We start from the raw sequence: 19,217 nt of genomic DNA on the forward strand, positions 1-19,217 counted from the left end.
TTATCTTGTACTCGAACCGAACGTTTAAAATTGATAAGCATCTCCATTCATTTATTCAATGCACTCAACTTTAAACGTTCCTATCAAGTACAAGACGAACATTTAAGTGTATAGTAGCCCCGACCTTTTTTATAGGAAATTTCATTGTCTACAAAATTAAACTACACACAGCATCCTGACTTTTATAGTTTTCGAGATATTTCGGTTAGAGTGTTTGAAAAAATTCAAACCGGATGAGTCACCGTTTACAATTTTGCTACCGAATTCCGGTTTCACGAGGCTTCGTTTCAGGCGAAAAATTAATTTTTCAAAGAGTACGTAAGAACAAAAAAAAACCGGTCCAACACATACACGTATGTATAATTAGAATAACTCTGAGGTGAGTGAAAAATTGATGAAACGATTAGTCGGCAAACAATATTCACACAAGACCATTATACGCGCATACAATACACGAGATGATCGAACTGCCGCTGCACTCCGGCAAAACAATGTAATATAATATGTAGTAAATAGTCAAAGAGGTGAACACAGAGCGGCGATTGCAGGAGAGCGTTAAAAGTGGTTTCATTGCTTCGTGCGGTTATTGGTCCAGCAAAAAAGGGAGGCTGCGCGCATATGCCAGCAGGCCCTTAATACTTTGATTGTCCCTCGCATCGCACGAGGCCCATTGTACCCTGGCACGCATAAGTGCCTGCGGCATTCTTACGGGATTGACACACGTACTCCTCGTGTGTACGAGCCTCCTTTCGGATTATTGTTCCTCCACCCGTACGATAGTCCTCCTCTTGAATTATATCCCGTTGCCGGAAGTCTCTCTCTCTCTCTCTCTCTCTCTCTCTTTCTCTTTCCAACCGACGATGGGAGAGAGAAAAGCCGTTCGATCGCCGCGCGTGCTATTTTATATATATTGTTATGGAACCTGTCGGAGTGTTTTCTGTGGTTTCGTATTGTACGTAAGGTACTTATAAACCCTTCGAGTCCGATACCGACAATTTCAGTTGGGAAGGAGGAGAAAAATTTCTTTTCCACTGCGTTACGTTTTTACCGCTTGGATTCAAATGTCGTGGAAAAAATCGCTGGTAGTTTTAAAAAAAAAATCTGTTTTTCAATTACTTGTGAATTTTTTATTTATTTTTATTTTCTTGAAGCTGAAGGAATCCATGTCCTTGTGAATTTCTGCCTTTGAAAGTTACTTTTTTTTTTTTATTTTTTTTTAACAAAGCCCGTCGTTGTTCATCGTGAAAAGTAATGAAAAATTCTTACGAGGAACTTATACGCGGAATATTTTCTTTTTTTTTTTTTTTTTGTTCTATCTACACCTGTTTTCTTCTCTTTTTATTTTTTACCGAAGAAATATATTCTCAACTCGCACAGCCTATAAAGCGTTACCTATAACTTGGACTTAGGAATCTTATTGTTAGATTCATTCAAAGCTCTTTGTTTGGTGTATTTAGAATCTTCCGGATTCGCTCACCTTTACGTTTATCATTTTACTTTTCTTGACAATTTTTTTTTTTTTTTTTTTCGTTTCTACTTCTCACTTCGATCAAATCATCTCGCCAAGATTTCGCCTGCTTTCACGTCGTGTACAGATATAATAAACACGCAAAACTCGTCGAAACCGTGAGAAGAAAAGAAAAGAGTTGATCGTGACAAAAGTTTGTTGTATACCTGGCGTGACTCGCCTTCTCTCCGTCTCTCTCTTTCTCTCTCTCTCTGTCTCTCTTCATCGGTTGCCCCGAGGCCTAGAAAGTGTAACACAGTGAATGGAAGGAAAAACGCCGGGGTATCGAGATCAGAAGTAGCAGCAGCCAGTGATTCGATGAGAATTGAAACCGCGGGAGTAACGAGAGAACGGAGGTAATATACACACAACGTGAAGTGTACAGTAAGGTAAGAGGCTGTGGAAATTACTCGTTCTTACCTCTGTAAACCCGATTCTGAGAGAGAGAGAAAGAGAGAAAGACTGCGCACTCGTTGTCTACACGTTATACTGTACGTATACAGAGGAGGTACTGTAGGAAATCTAATGTAACGGAGCTGTTGGAATACAGTGAGTGGGTATCGTTATACCTTTATTATACTCAGGGAAACGCAGATTGTAATTTATTTATTCGTAATTAATGTTATAGTTACGAATAGAGCTCGGATTAATATGTAAATAGATATATTTTTATTTTTTTTTTAATTCAAATGATATTCATTCCTCATTTGATTTTCTGCGTCAAGTATAATCTTTGGAGGCAGAAAACGTAGTTTCTATTTTCCACATTCTTTGACATATTTTAGTTTTTCAAGTCTGTATTATACGTGCATCATTTTTAATTTTTAATGTACGCATTTGTCCGGAACTTGGTTATAAATATATTTCAGGCATGTATATCTACACATGCGAATAATCCGCTGAAGGCAGTATAAATTTTCATCGAAAAGATGAAGAATTTTCGTCGGAACACACGCGTATGAAAGTATTAAATTTGGAGAGTCGTGATATTGGAAAGAAAATAAAAGACGAGTTAAATGGAACAAACACCCGCGACATTGTCCACGTTATATGATAATAACCGCAGGTTGATAGCCCACACAAACCGTGACGTATTCCATGTTTATTTTTCATACTCACATGTGTAACTGTACCTACGTATAAATATGGCATGTAATAATGTAACGAATTAAGATTAATATGTCAAACCCACGCGGTAGACGGTAAAATGCGATGTTGACATACCGAAACCGGTACGTAGATATAACCTATTATCAAATGCGGCGAAACGACGTACATATGTGATACCCATACATACGTATAATACATATGTATATTCACATATATTGTGGAGTGGATAATTCGATAGCTTTTCAACCGAAATTAAATCATTAGGCCGGCTTCGTTGCAGCATAAAAATACCAGAAGTCCAAATAATTGTCCATGCGATTACAGGATTGGAACATATTTTACATTCCATATGCTTCGCTTTGCGTCAGACGTACGTGTAAAATATATATGGGTATTCGTTGGAGAGAAATTATTCGTCAAGTTCTCATATCGGACAAATTATTGTTCTCGTAGTTGTGTTTCCTTTTTGTTTCTTTCTTTTTTCCTTGCGAAACTTGGAAATTCTGTTATACGATTACCAATGTAGAATTAAGAAAAAATAAATAAAAATAAAATCTTATCACGTCCGCTTTACGTTGCAGAATTCAATTCGAGGTGGATAAATCTTTATAAACAAAATTTGTAAAAGGTAGGCGACTATCAAGATCCGACCCTATCGACTACCCGAAGTTTGAAAGAAATCATCCAGACTTACAATTCCGATTTGAAGATTCTTTCGCGGAATCTCGTTCTTCCATGTATTTCCAATCACGTGCGATTTTCTCAAAATTCGTGTAAAAATTTTGTCTAAAAGAAAAATTAGCCACGCTTACGGGAAGTCGAATTTTATTGATATTTACCGAAAATTCGTTCAGATACCTGCGATTATTACCGAAAGTGAATGATAATTTTTATACTCCGCAGGTAGAGACGACAGTGTCTAGAAAATACTGTCGATGAAAAAATTACCTTGCCAAATTCCTTCGCATTTGATACGTAGAGAACACGGTCACACCGTAACGCCTTTATGAATTCTAACATCCGGTATAACAGGCTTCTGCATTACCGACCACCAGGATCTAGGAGGCAAAGCTACCGGTGCCGGCGTATGAGCTTCGGCTGGTCTCAATCAGCGGGTAACAAATGCCTCTCTAATTTCAGCAGTGTTTCTCATTTTTGTGCTTTCTTTCTATATTAAAGTCACGCTCAGCAACAGTTTCTCTGTATTAATTTTAATCGAATTCTTTGATCAAAATACAATTGAACGATTGGTAAACGGCTGGCAATGCGTTATTTTCCGTTCGAGAAAAGTTGAGCAATTCGCGTCCTGTTTTACCAACTGAGCTGAAAGCTCGCAAAAGTCACTTACTCTCGTGATATCGTTGGAGAATTTTCGTTAAAAATATATTGTGGGGGGTGGGGATCGTCCAGCATCCAAATTTTCAGTCTTGGATTTTCTTAATCGTTTATTTATAAGAAAAATCGGCATTGCGCGGCATTCACTCACATAAAATTCCCGCTATCTGCGTGAAGAAACAGTATCAATAAGTTGTATCTGCACGTCTTCGATAAAGTTCGTGCCTTCGTGTGCGAGGAAAAAAGAAAGGAGAAATAATTTTAGATGTATATCGATAAAAACGAGTGTTGAAAATAACGTATTATTACACGTTGGTATATGATTTACGATCCGACGAGTACGTCAAGAGAGTTATCCTCCAAGTTGTGGGTGAAAAAACATGGCTCGTTGCCATATTTCTATCCTCCATAAGATCCATGATGCGACGGCGCCGCGATACTCTGAATTGCAAACCGTAAATTTCGCACGTTTCTGCACGATGATAAGTTTTACTTCGGAAATCCACGTGTGCCAAATTTTTTTCTACCCAACTACATTTCGTGTTTGAAGATTGAAATTAACCCTCTTGAGAGCAACCCGGATCGTATATTAACCATTTATTATTGCCAATTTTTAACATCTCATTTTGCATTAAATTTCATCGCGCCATCCAAAGTAAACGTATCGAATTCATTGCTGTACCATCCTACATTAGACATTGTGACTGTTTCATTTCACTATTTATAAGCTGAAAAATATGAATTTAAAACATTTTTATAAACAAAACTATTTCCGCATAATATATTACCCAGTGTGGGGTAATACAAGTGCGCCAAGAAATTGTGGCTGTTCTCAGAGGGTTAAAATTACCAACTTCATCCTTATGGCCTGATTTACTTTAAACATAGAGTGAAATTTTAATCACCAGAGTTTTCCCATCAAGTTATTGTGTATTAATTTATCACAACCGCATCCCTAATTCACTCGATTATCATTATCGTTTCGTAGATCATGACGCGTTTCCATTTGTCCATTTTATTTGTTGTAAATTTAATTAAACACTGACGATCGTTGTATTCGTTATTTTGGTGTTTTCCCCCCTTTCGTTCTATGCTAACCGCATATTGTACAATTAAAGTGAATCTCTGCATTCGAAAACATGCAAAACTACCTCCTGTACGTGTTATATCGTGTCCTATTTATTATACGACATCGAAGCCCCGCCCAAATCTCATTCTACAATCGCTGCTAATACATTTCGGTTGTGAAATTCGTCGATTTCAGCTCGGCGATACTCGAGCAAATCCGTACCTTGCAGCCCACTTACTTACTACTTACTTCACCTCGACGCTGTCACCGAGTTTCGGTATAACGTATAATACTATAAGTGGTGCAGAAGATTGAGGAGAAAACTTTGGCGAACATCGGTTATCTTATACGTTACGTACGTACGAATACACAGGCAACCATGTAACCGAAAGTATATCTATGACCGCAGAAAGTTTGGCGTGCGAATATATAGGTATACATATATAATACATATCGTGTCTATAACGTTTGAAATTTAAAATCTCCAATTTCTTTTAATTCGATAATTTTTACTAATCATTTTTGTCCAAACGTCGAACGAAAAGGACAGCGTGACGCTAATATTATATACCATATCTGCGGTTCGTACCTCTAACAAATACCACGAGTATAATACAGTTTTAGCGTTATTGCGATGAGGATGAGGAGGATGAGGAGGATGCAGAGGACGAGGAGTATGAGGAGGTGGTCTAGACCAGGAGACACGGGTCGATATTCGACTCCTACGTCGACGTTATGCGTCGAGCATCACGTTTATACGATGAATAGAATAAGGAGGCGGAATAAGCTACAAAAGGGTATGTCATGTGTCCTCCTCATCCGGCGAAAGAGAACCAGCGATAGATGCCCACACGATTCATATACGCGTGGAAAAACCGTGGGACGAACTCAGCGAAGGGAAACGCGGTACTGATCTATGGAGAAACTTGCGAGAAGCTCGAGAATTATTGTTATTATTGTATACCTGAGACGATTTTAGAATAATTTTTGGCCATAGTTTTCGGGGCGGAAGTTTGACAAGTTTTATGGTGTATGTACGACAATTTTTAGGACTTCGGTCTTAATTGCCATCTATACCAGTAGAGACATGTTTGTCAATTTTGTTATTACGTTTGACAATCGAACGAATGGTGTTTGACGAATCTTTTGGGATTCCTATCGTCGAACGAATGAAATTCTTCTTTTTTTTTTCTCGTATGTTCGGTAAAATTGAAAAATTAAGGAAAGAAGAAGAATAAATACCGTAAAGCCGCTTCGGTTAGTTGTCACTATATGTTGATGATAAGCAGAGAGAATAAGACGAGAGCAGAGAATGAAAAGAAAATGCCGAGTGGACAGCCAACGGCGGGGAAGGAGAAAAAAGAGGGAGAGACTTTTTCTTTTCAACCCGCGTCCTGAGAGTACCGCCTTTCTTTCGTGTACGGTCTTTGACGATTTTCACGAAGCTTCGAGAAGAGGATGCTGCAGATGAGAGGAGGGGAGGGAGGGGAATATTTGATCTTTGGAAAAGTTTCTAATTTTAAATTACACGCAGGAAATGAATCAGATTCCCTCCCTCATATATTATAAGTTCAAAAATCTTGGCAACGTTTTTCAAACTCGTCTTATCCACGTTTTAACGATATAAAAATTGTTAAGAAAATTATTGTATCAAATTACGTGATGGTTGAAAACTTGCTAAATTTCGAATGCAATTTTTAACAATGTTTTTCTTAATTTTTGCGTAAAACGCGTTCTACGTACATGGGTGGTACGTTATACATATGTATGAAGTGGGTTGCGGTTGAGCTGACGTTGAAAAAGTTATTCAAGCTGAGTAGATATTATTACGGCAAGACTTTGAAAGAATTGAGAGAGACTCTTGGCGTTGCTGATGTGAACAATATAATATCGCATCCCGCTTTTTACCTCGGCTCGCCTGCATGCGGCAGGAACAATGCTGTCAAAAGACACAAGATGTTACATTGTTAAGTACATATATGCCTACATGCACTTGTTAAATAATACGTACCTACTATCAGACATTGGATTATAACGCTCGTCGTAGACGCTTGATAATGCTAGGTAACCATAGTATAATGACAATCATCATCATCATCGTCCGCAGCTGTACTGTACATATAACGTTAAAAACGATTATTGCCAATTTTCTGTACGACTATGTATATTATACACATGTATGTATATATATATATATATGTGTGTATGCGAAAATTACCCTCGCTTAATATTAATATCACCGTACATGCGGTTACGGCTTAATCGTTGATTAGGAAAGTTAAGTGGACGAAACTGCCACTTGCTTGCACACGAAACGCGAATCGTTGAATAATTTTCGTATCGTTTTTTTTTTTCCATTCTGTTTCCTTTTTATTTGTTTTTCTTTCCTTTTTGTTCTTCGTCAATCTTCGCCACCACTTTTTTACATCGAGATGACCGCGGTAATAATTACGTAAAAAACAACTGACTCGGACTTGTTGATGAAGAAAAATAAAGTCTCGGTTGAGGTCTGAATATATATACACATACAATGTTTCAGAAAGGAAGAAAAGTAGAGAAGAAAGGTAAAAAAAAATTGACGTTACATACGTACCGTACAGATTATCGAAAGCTGCTATGTAAGAATAAAATAAATAGAAAATCGACAAAGTTATTAAGGTAATGAAGAAAATGTTCTCACATCATCTGCCGTATCGGTCTTCTCTTGTTCTTACCTTCAACTCAATTAACGATCCATAAAAATCTGCAATACAATATAGACATATAAAATTGCGTATAACTCCAAATTGGTAGTTTTTGCAAATTACACACCATGATCGAAATTTTCACGGAGCTGCAGTTTCCGTACAAGGCACAATATCTATATCCGTGTGTGTGTGTGTTTATGTGTATATGCACATCACACTTGTACCGAGGTTGACTAGCAATAAGACACAATTCTCCGACCGCTTCGCGGTATCCTTTCATCTCGAGAACTTTATTTCTCTTCTCCACGCTCGAGTCGCTCCCTGAGAGATGTTCCGGGTGTAAATCGCGCCCGAGGCACCTTGGGAGTTCCTATCTTATTATATATACTCAAACGCATCCGTATATATGTACAATATTTACACGCCTATAGTGTAAATTTACAGTGTGCAGAATTTTTATACTCGGAATCAACGCTCGGTGAAGTATTTAATATGCGTATTGGCGTATCATTTATTATCGCTTCTGTTGAAGGTCGTGTGTATAATATATATACGTACTTTACACGTAAAATATTATAAAATTAATCTGACGATGAGACATAGACGTAGAATCTTGATCGAGATTTCATGGAATCCATAATCGGCTATTCAGAATTTGAATACGAGCTGCAGTGTTGGTGTATTTGATTTTTTTTTTTTTTTCTTCACTTTTGGTACAACGCCTTTGATTTTTCTCTCACCGAGTTCCGGTTCCCCGGAAATTGGTAAATCGAAAATGCGTGAACGGAGAATGAAATATGCGGCAGGAAGAATCCGCAACGCTGTGGCACATGCCGGCCGTTCTCGTAACCCTGACATTGACGTCATATACCCGGGAAAACCTCGGAATCGATTACGAGGGCTGAAAACCCTCTCCAAACTCGCCGTCGCTCTCCCTCTTTCTCTCTCTCTCTCTCTCTCTCTCTCTCTCCCTCTCCGTTTTCCTCCGAGGCCTGCGTACTCCGTAGTTGATACGCATGTTATTATACTTTCAGTATACGTTCCGCTTCATTCCTGCATATCATGCGTTTTCTCTACGCTGAATTTCCCCTAAAATCGATATTTTTCTTTCTTTTTTATCGGTATATCTTAAATGCCAAACTTCACAGACCTTGGTTTAGGTCTGAGATATTGAGGTCTGTGCTTTGGAGGAGATTTCTATTTGTTCGTATGAAATAATTTGGCTGCGAGGTCACGGTCCAATTTCAAACAAAAGTTGAAAATAAGGACCAACCGTCAAGGAAAATCTGGAAGTCGAGGGAAAGTCAGGGAATCTTTGAATTGGTTGGGCAAAACGAACGTTGGTCCAGCGGAAGAAAGAAAAAAAATACACAAGTATCTTTTGCGACAAATGAAAATCTGAAATAATTTCACGATGAAAGTTGTATTATTTTTCTACTATACACACGGAAAGATTTTTATAAATTTTGTAAAAGATACATTGCTTCCGTTCATAGAGATGAGAGATAGATATTGCATCCGTAGAGATATTATAAATAGAGTGGTTAGCATAAACGTAAATCAGGGTAAAGTCAGGGAACTTTTTTTTCGACTCTTTTTCGTGGTCGCCATGTTCACCCCGATATAGGTATGTATTTATTCATACACCTAACCGTAACGTCAATCGGTGTGCATCGGTCCGGGATAAATCGACACGCCGCCGCTGCGGGAATCGAGGGATGACCCTGGATGCAGGATGCAACGATTTCCCGATTTCCCGATTTCCCACCCACGCCCCAACCCCCGGAAACCCGGGCGAACATGCGAAACCGCAAACGGTGCGGGATGTCGGGGACCATTAGGCAGATTGGATTGTATACCTATAATTCGCGTATTGTGTTCCCTGCGTATAACGTATTGCCCACCCTACCCTGTTCTACCCTGTTCTACCCCCCCACCACCACCTACGCTTACTTAAACACTCCGCTGCCCAGCGACGCGTTGTCTGCTGTACACTTTTTGCGGGTGTGCATGGTTTTCCACCGAGCCCCGTTACGTTAAGGGGGCGGGGTTGGAGTTCCGAATTTGAAAAGTACCGAAAGCGCCTAATTTCGAATTATTTTATTGCGAAACTTGAAGTGAAGAAGTCAAACTTTGATGAAACTACAAAGTTTCGAATTATGCAAGATTCTGAAAATTCAAGATACGATGGAGCAAAAATGTGAAAAATCGATAACGAAGAAAGATCAAAGTTTTGAAATTTCACCAAGCCAGAAATTCACAGAAATGAAAATTCGATGTTTCAGATTTAACAATTTTCTCATCTTCGCACTTTTGGAACTTTGACTTGTCGGATTTACGCTCTCTTGACATTTTACTCTTTCGGGACATTCGAATTTTTAATTGATTCTTTACTTTAAGTTTCGCCATCAAAAAATTCGGGATTCGACGCTTTCGGAACGTTTCAAATTCGGAATTTCAACCACGCTGCGTACGTTCGATCGATTTATTTCGTCAATGGACGTTACGACGTATCTTGTCATGCCTGTGACTCTCATTTACTTTGCATCCCTTAATCGTACGTGTATCCGACATCCCACTGAATTCAAAAATCCTGCATAAAGTAAGTTTTTAACTTTCGAGAATATTTATTTTCATAAATTGGAAATATTTTACAACGTATCCCCTATTCGTCTTATTTTTCAATTCTGTTTCTTACTTCAGGTCCAGGCAAACAAAATTACCGAAAGATTCCAATTTCGTTGAATTCTTTTTCTTTTTTCTTCTTCTTGATATGAATATTCATTTCATCTTATGCCTTGTAATAACGCTGCAAAGCATTCTTGTGGTATAAAGCTGCCTGTATCACCGCTGAAGTTGCGATTTCCTGTATTAAATCAGTACCTACTCCGAAGAAAGAAAAACGTTAAACAACGATAATCACCGTTATCACATTGAACGCGGTGCGTAATGAGGCGCGAAAGGAATAACGGAAGAAGAAATAAGGAGAAATCAGAAATGGAACATTTCTCAGCGTTATATAGTACCTATAATTTACATATATGTATACATACACTCGCATCTACACATTCATACGGTATAAATAGCCGCGATAAACGAGATTTCAACTTTATCGTTCGAAAAGGGCTCGCGAACTCTTGATTATATATATACACGAGTATATACGTATATGATATACATTCACTGAAGTTGAAAGCTCGCGGTTCTAATTAATTACGCCTCACCGATACGGCGGCGGCATGCTTCGCACATTTTCTCCTCCTCTCGCGTTATAAATAATATTTACACATATGTTTATATACCTACATTTACATCCGCTTTCGTATATCCTTTCTCACTTTTCGTATAATCATTGCGATATTATACCATATATGTATACGGCGTTAAGAATTTCTTCGCATATTTATAATATAATACGATATTTGGTTTCGTTTGTGTATTTAAAATTTTTATTTTATTTTTTTTAATTTAATAGGGTTTTTCTATTTTTTCTAATCATATCGATTAACTCGTACACGATCTATCAATTTACTTTAACAATACATACCCGGACGGAAGATGATTCAGATGATCGGGATTGTTTTCATTGATAAGATCGGACGATGTTGACGTTACGTTTGGATTTTGAACAAAATTCGAATCACCTTTTTGTACGACTATTCGTATCGTTCACCGAAACTCACGCAAACCTTACTTCTTCTTTTCATATCATTTTTCTCTTCCGTTCGCAATAAAATACCTGCCACGTGCGTTATACACATCATTGGAACACATCTCGACCACCTTCAAATTGTATATACTGTATATACATATATAGGATAGACATTTTTTTCGTCTAGCTAGATGATATTGTAAAAAGAAAAGAGGATGGGAAAAAATCTGATCGCAAACCGGCGCCAAAGTAGGCGTCGCTGATTGCGAGTGTAACGGTGATCGGCAATAACGCCGTTACATGTATTCGTATTTTTTCGTATGTTGGGTTGCATGGATAATATTTTATCCGTTCCTCATTGCGACTTTTATTATTCTACCAATTTTATCAATTTTTTTTATTCTCTTCTTTTCGCAATCCGTACATCACAACCACAGTTCGATACACGCTATAATATGATCGAATTCTCGCACGTTTCTTACATAATCTATGATCATGCGATTTCTCGCCCAACCTCGTATGTATGCGTGTAATAATAAATCGTATGTTCTTCACTACGTGTTGTATACTAGGCATGGTATGTAATATTATTATAGATCCATTAAAACGTGGTATGATCCTTCGATCCATTATTTACACAAAATTCCTTCTCCGGATAAAGAATGAACAAAAAAAAAAAAAATACAACGCAAAACAGAACAATGCGTGATATTTGTTAATCATTTTCAAAAAAAGTTTGCGCGCGCAACGCGATTTTTTGATCTTCTAAATCCTACTTACAGTATCGCAATGGAATTGATCTGCGCGATTTCTTTCCTCCCTTTTTTCTTTCCTCCACGCTATGAGGATCTTCTGGAAAACGGAAGTTGAAGAAAATAAGCGAGCGATGATTAGCGATACCGTTTTTTTTTTTTTTTTTTGTCATAAACCTGCCGCGCGAATTGCGACTGATGCTGTCAGGCGTATAAATAATTTCTCGCTGCAGCTAAACCGCAAAGAATCTATTTACTAGGATAGATTTTGCGCCGCGCATCTCGTTCCGATAGGAAACGTGCTTCGAGCCTTCACTTTTGCGATTCTCCGCCAATCCTCCCTCCTCCTCCTCCTCCTCCTCCTCCTCCTCTTCTTAATCCAGGCGGAAGCGAGTTTCGCGTTGCGTAACTCGCGGGGTTAATAAGCGTGTTCCTCGCCACCTGCACACATATACTATATTTAATAATTTCCCATCTAGTTAATATACATACATACATACATACATGTATACATACTGTTAAATAGGTTCAATTTGCACATGCAGGATATATAAATATACAGTATATAATAGATGTAGTTGTGCACATATTCGCTGTACAGTGCAAGTGCGGATTATCATTTGAGGGAAAATTTTCCAACCAATAACTTTGAAATAAAATTCAGTACAAAAGAGAGCGAATGAGCATATTTTTGAATAATTTGTAACTTCCCATTTAAATTTCTTTTTCTTTTTTTTTGGGGCCATGTAGGGACCACCTTAACGTAGGTACACCTACAAATTAAACATTCCTCTGTAACTGTCGCGGAAAATTCCGAACGCTGGAAAAGTCTGAGGGTTTTATTTTATTTTTTTTATTTCATTTCTTCAGCCTGCAGGGTTTTTTTTTTTTTTTTTCCTCTTATACCTCCGGTTGACTACTTTCCGGCATAACCTTTCGGTGCAATATTGCAATTGCAATTGCGTTACCCTGTAATTATATTACATATCTTCCGCGGAAGGATTTTATTCGTGAAAAAAGGAACTTTCTTCTCTCTCTCTCTCTCTCTTTTTCTCTGACACCGATCAATATGCAGCAAGATTTCAGGTTATTGGATGTAACGATATTATTATTCTGTATATATTTAAGTACATTGAGTGGACATTTGAACACGAAGAGAAAAATTTTAGATTAAATTTTTTGGTAATTGCGAAATTACTTAGTTCGCTTAGTTTACACTAGACTTGTTTGGTTCAATACAGCTTTAACATCATTTTACCGTTCCCCGCGTAAACGTCGTCAAAGCATAATACATGCGAAAAAAGAAGATCAACCGACGTACCAGATTTCCCACTTATACAGCTACGAAGCTAGTATTCATTTTTTACCCTTGATCGATTTTTATTTATTTTTTTATTTATTTTATTTTGTTACAATAAAAAATGAAAATGGCGACCGTGTAATAAGCGTACTGCAATAATCACTACTGTATAAAATAAGTTGTGAATTTTTAGGAAAAAAATCCGTTGAACACACCCTCGTTTTACATTCTTTGTTTGTACCCACATGGCTTGCAGACATGTTAAAAGCGTAATCTTCACCCGTAAGCCGATACCTGACACAGTGCAGCAGCAGCAGCAGCAGCCTGACTCTAAAATGCATAAAAGAGCACGTAGATGCGTATATGCGTGTGTGTGTGTGTATACAAGTAAGACTATAGACTGGCAGCCTGGCGTTACGGTTTACAAGTTCGTCAAGTGCCTGCAGGACGCAGCCTAGACTATGGTATCTATCCCTACCTTATACACCCTAGTCTAGCTGTGCGATACGTGCGCATACATAGCCTTATAATGTAATATTTTCCGAAGGGTCTGGAGTGAGAACGCGATGCCATGTGTAGTTTATGGTTACCGAACGGAACCTCAACGTTGTGCACACATCGCAGCTTCTCTCAGGCAAGTCTGTGTATGTACACACGCGTACCTTCGACAAGGATGCGTGCACGTACAACGTATGTACGTAAGCCTCCGCATCTTGCAGCATTATTCTACCTTACGTGGATACACGCTTCACGGATGCCACGATAGATGCATTGGTATATATATCCACGCGTCCAACGTATGACCTGCAAGAATTTGATCAATCCGACGGAAATTTACTTTAGCTGGCAATTAACGATACCACTGTTGCGGGTATTATTCTTTTCTCGAAACGTGTCGATTGACAATTCACGTGTAACGCGGATGATACACTCGTGTCAAACACCACTTCGGGTCTGGGCTGACGAAATATTAAAACTGTTACCGCATACAAAAAGTCATGTTTAGCTATTTGAGTAAACGTGAAATTTTACATTTCCATTTCCTTCGTAATTCACGGGATAATGGGTTGACATGATAGACGGATAGCTTCATTTTACACTTATATGATACAGCGTATTCTACACTCTACGTATAATCGCATGTTCAATTAATATATCGCTTTATCGTGTGTCAATTCGTGATTATCGTAGGGCAGAGTATCAATTTTAATAAGTATCGCCCTCTGTCGGTTTATCTTTCGTTAAAACGACGATAGAACGACGTCGTCGGCACACACGCGTATATATATATATACATATATGTATAAAAGTATAGGGTAGCATCCTAGACACCCAGGCATTCGCCTGCACGTGTGTGTCGCGTACACGTGTAGAAGGAGTAACGAAATACGCTAATCAAAGAAAGCGATAGAGGAGTTAGTGGAGGTGCATCGTGGCAGCCAGGGTACGATTTTACGTAACTCGATGTTCCGTATCCTGCAGCCTAAGTAAGACCACCACCACCATCGCATGCGTGTGTGTGTGTGTTACTATGCGCACTGGCTCAACTTTTTCACCACCAACCACCCACCCACCCACCCACTCACACACACACGCTTACACCTATTCTCTAGGCGTTAGAGCTAGGCATTATAACTACGTGGTACCGAGGCTCGACGCGACGTAGCGCCAGTAGCGATAAAGCGGTCCTCCGCCCCCTCCGCCCTCTTCGCCCCCACCGCCCCCCCCCCCCCCCCCCCCCCCCTCTTCATCCCCCTACTACTACCGTGCCGCCGCTGCTCTCCTCTCAACTCCGACGACTCTCGTCGTCAGTACGGCTTTCGACGCCACCTCGAATATACCATGATTATTCCTCGATTTCGAAACGAAACAATCGGCGGTTACTTTTTCTATTCTTCCGAATTCCTCGCGACGACGCGAATCGCGCAGTGCGAATTTGAAATTTTTCATTTTTTTTTTTTTTTTCCAAGTGCCTCTTTTTTTCTTTTTTCTTTTTTTTCTACTTGTCTCGCAAAATCGTGTCAGACGATCATCGACCCTTGATCGATTATAACGACACGCGGTGTGTCTTTGTACGGTGCAGCGGAAAGCTCCAAAAGTGACTGTGCAGTGTTTAATGTTCATCCGTGTGCCGACAGCGAAACGGTTTTTACCTTTTGATTCTTGTGTTGTTTCGATTGTTTGTATTTCATTTTTTTTTTTTTTCCCCCCATTACATTCAACCTGTCGTCGATCATGAATGTCATATTATATACTTGTGTTATATAATTAAATGAAATAATTTCTTCGACAACACGTGTGAAAAAAAATTGGCACGAGTGATGATCGCACAACGCCGAGCACGTGGAGTTAAACGGGGATTTTTATTTATTTTTTTTTTTTGCTCCCGAATCAGTATCGTCGTCGTCGTCCCCCCCCGCCCCCATAAAGAAAATGTCACTCGAGCGACGAAAATATCGTTGAAAAATGTGAAACAAATTTCCCCACGCTATTTTTTCTCCTTACTATATTTATTCTCGGCTGCATGGATGCGGCGCTGATTCCAGAGACGACTCGCATTCGGTTTATCGTGTTTACAGGTCGTCGTCGTCGTTATGAACGGCTGCCTCTGGGAGGGATTGGGATAAAATGTGCCGGATCCATGGGAAGGAAAAGGGAGGAAAGTTTAGTCTGCTTTACGTATCTTTGTTGACACTCGAGACTTCCGTATAACATATTTTAAATATCCGACTCTGCTGAAGGCTCGTTCTGCGTTACATTACGCGGTATGCGTTCCTACGAGTATCCATGCGTGCATTGGCATAGCCAAAGCAATAATGCTCGAGCGATTTTCTTCCGGTCTGTGTTGTTACATTACAGGTAGGTAGGTAGGTAGGTAGACTAAAGAGAGAAGAGATGGGCAGGCGTAGAAACTGCACGCTGCAACGCCTCCGTCAAGGAAATGCGAGAAGCGATGCGGAAGGGTTGGAATTAGGGTGAGAAAATATGCCCGTGAGAGGAGAAAGAGGAGGAGGGATTGGATAATTACTCGGAGTTTTTATTTTTTCACGTTCTTATTTGACACTACTATTTTCTTTGTTTTTTTTTCTCGTCGTTGCATTAATTTGTAGAAATTGTAGAATTTCACGAAACGTTGATAGTCGAATAATAGAACATCGTTCAAACGTGTACAAAGAATAACGTTTAAATCAAAATCGTTAAAATAAATAGAATGCAAAAAAATGAAAAGAAAAAAAAAATAGAAAACCAGAGAAAATCTGACCATTTCGTATCTCATTTGCTACGCGTATGTTTTCACTTTTTAATGTTTTCTCTTTTCTACGTTAAATTGCCTGAAATATTAACCCCCGTTACTCGGTACACAGTCGACGCAATAATCCGGTAACAAAAATTCCGTTTCAACGCGAATTTAACAATCGATCAAATCGACCTCTCAAAGATTTGTCATACGTATATTTGACGTTATATACCGATATATAATACATGCATGTGTCACACTCACACAGGTTAAATGACAGCGCGGGCGTTCTTTTCGTTGCGGTTCACCGTCGCTTTAAATACGCAAAAGACGATACATTCACGGTGTGCGGTAAACGCAACGCGTCGTAAACCCCCGCACAAATAATATGCGAGTGAAATTTCATCCGAGCACCGCACACGCAATAAGAAAGATGCGATCTTTTTTCTTAACGGCAAGCCGATTAGCGTATATTATATTATACGTGTACCTGGTTATATCTGTGTGCATGCACGTACCTATGTATATATCCGCCCTCTTGCAACTACCCCGTGTGATCGCTGAAGGCGGTGTTCTTTTTTCTCATTATTATTATTTTTATTATTATTTGTTTATTATTATTATGCGCGTGCGATTAAAAAACGCGGTTGTCGTTTACCTGTTGGAAAAAATCAAATTCCATTACGTAAACCAAAAACTACGAGAATTATTATACGCATTTAACGTTATCGGTATGTTATGTGTATCGTGGCTTTTCACGGCTTTTGATTTTTTGCCCATTTGCTCTGATAATAATAGTCTTGTAATTAATTGAGATTCTTCAATTTTAAACACAGCTGATAAAATATAACACGTTTCTTTTCGTCGTGGTTAACACTAGTCAAAATGACTGATTTTACAATTAAACTTTTGAAAATTCCTACTTTATGTTACATTTACTTCCGACAATGATTTAAATAACGAGTCTTACAACAATAACTCAAGGAGTAATATAATGAATTTTACCTTTCTTATATCGAACTGGTTTTAGAATTTCATTTAAAAAAAAATTTCTACCTCACGTTAGATTTTACCTCGGTAGTTGGAGTGTCAGACAAGACTCGAGGATCGATCGGCGTGACTCTTATTTCTTGCAATCGTATCACGTGCGTTGATACGGCTACTGCAGAGCCCGTCTTTTCTCGTTCTCCACATCTCGTTGCCTACCTACATTACAATATACTGTTAGCGGGTGGGAAAAGTTCCGGAAGCGGAAAGTAGTCGACACGTCGTTATTGCTCGTCTGTAACGAGACATCGATCTGACAGAGATACGGAATCATCTCGTCTTATGTTTCGAGGATGTCGAAGCGTCGCGTAAAAGTAGAACAATTTTTATACGTACGTTTGCGTATAACTATCATCAATTTAGGCATTATGTAACTCCGTACCGGGGACTATTTATTATTTGATTTATTATCATTCTTTCTACGGTGGATGACGATAGTTTGAAAATTTCATATCAAACGTTAAACCGTGCAATACGAATTAATCGATGCGAATCAAGTGTTTTTTTTTTCTTTTTTTTCTTCTAGAAATTGCTTTCTCAATTTCCTACTCTGAAATATTTATATTATTGATTATTTAGCGACGAATTTCTCACGCGGTTTTTGTGCAAAAGAAAAATTTCTCGTCTTCTATTTATTTCTTTCCCTTTTTTGCGCGTGAATTATTTTATTCACTCCGTGGGAGGGGGTAGAAACAATACATTAAATTGAGCGTGAAAAATGTGAACAACGAAACAAAAACATACTTGGTGTTTTCTTTACTATCCACTACACGTAATTACTCAAAATTGAATGAAAATAAGAAACTATCGTCGCAGAGAACGAAAAATCGAAGAAGAAAAGAAAAGCTTGAGGAATAAAAATGAAAAAAATAACAAACAACCAAGTAAATTAAAAAGAAAGAGGAAAAAAGAGAGAAAATAACGATAATGGCGAACGGCGAAAGTAGGTACGAGCAAACTTCCTGCTGCCTGTTGTTCTTGTTGTATGTATAGGATGTTTACTCGTACATAGTGTAGGATTTACGCTCCGTTTCAGTCAATGTACGTACCTTTATACCTACCGTGGTGCAGGGCGGGAGTTTTACTGTTTCAACTCGCTACGTTCTTGCCGCATGGCGTGGTTTTTAGTTTATTTTATATCGTGCATTTGTACGTGTATGTATGCACGCGGACTTGTGCAAGTTGTATAAATACGGCACGCGTTTAACGCGAGTTGCGAGAGGCAGGTAACTTTGTTATTAATTAACGCTATACGTTACTTGTACAACTACACAGGGTACAACAATTAATCAACGAGCTCGTTACACGTGAGGCATTCCACCCTAAATCGACCCATACTATCGTCGGTGATTTTATTTATTTTATTTAAGATTTTAGTACTCCCAAAAATATGCACATAAATCTACAATTTTCGAGTGAATAGCCCTGATCGTTTTACTTTCAATTTTCTTCTCGTGAATCCTTGGCTAGAAAATGAAAATTTGGAGAGCGTGACGGTAGTGGGCAAGCTTTTGGTTTAG

The 19,217-nt window shown here is 38.6% G+C and overlaps 1 protein-coding gene across 3 annotated transcripts in view; it reads left to right on the plus strand.

The window, feature by feature from the left end:
- Positions 1–19,217, plus strand: part of LOC124310186 (rap guanine nucleotide exchange factor 2-like) — a 73,548-nt gene that overhangs the window by 9,551 nt on the left and 44,780 nt on the right. Inside the window, exon 1 of one of the 3 annotated variants that reach the window (XM_046773968.1) lies at positions 15,415–15,557. The exons of the other annotated variants lie outside the window; for them this stretch is intronic. The gene's annotated coding sequence lies outside the window, so the exon portion shown is untranslated. Of the gene's footprint in view, positions 1–15,414; positions 15,558–19,217 lie in introns of those variants that run through there. 3 annotated transcript variants of the gene reach the window in all.

This window comes from Neodiprion virginianus, chromosome 1, assembly GCF_021901495.1.
Source record: "Neodiprion virginianus isolate iyNeoVirg1 chromosome 1, iyNeoVirg1.1, whole genome shotgun sequence".
Taxonomy (NCBI): domain Eukaryota; kingdom Metazoa; phylum Arthropoda; class Insecta; order Hymenoptera; family Diprionidae; genus Neodiprion; species Neodiprion virginianus.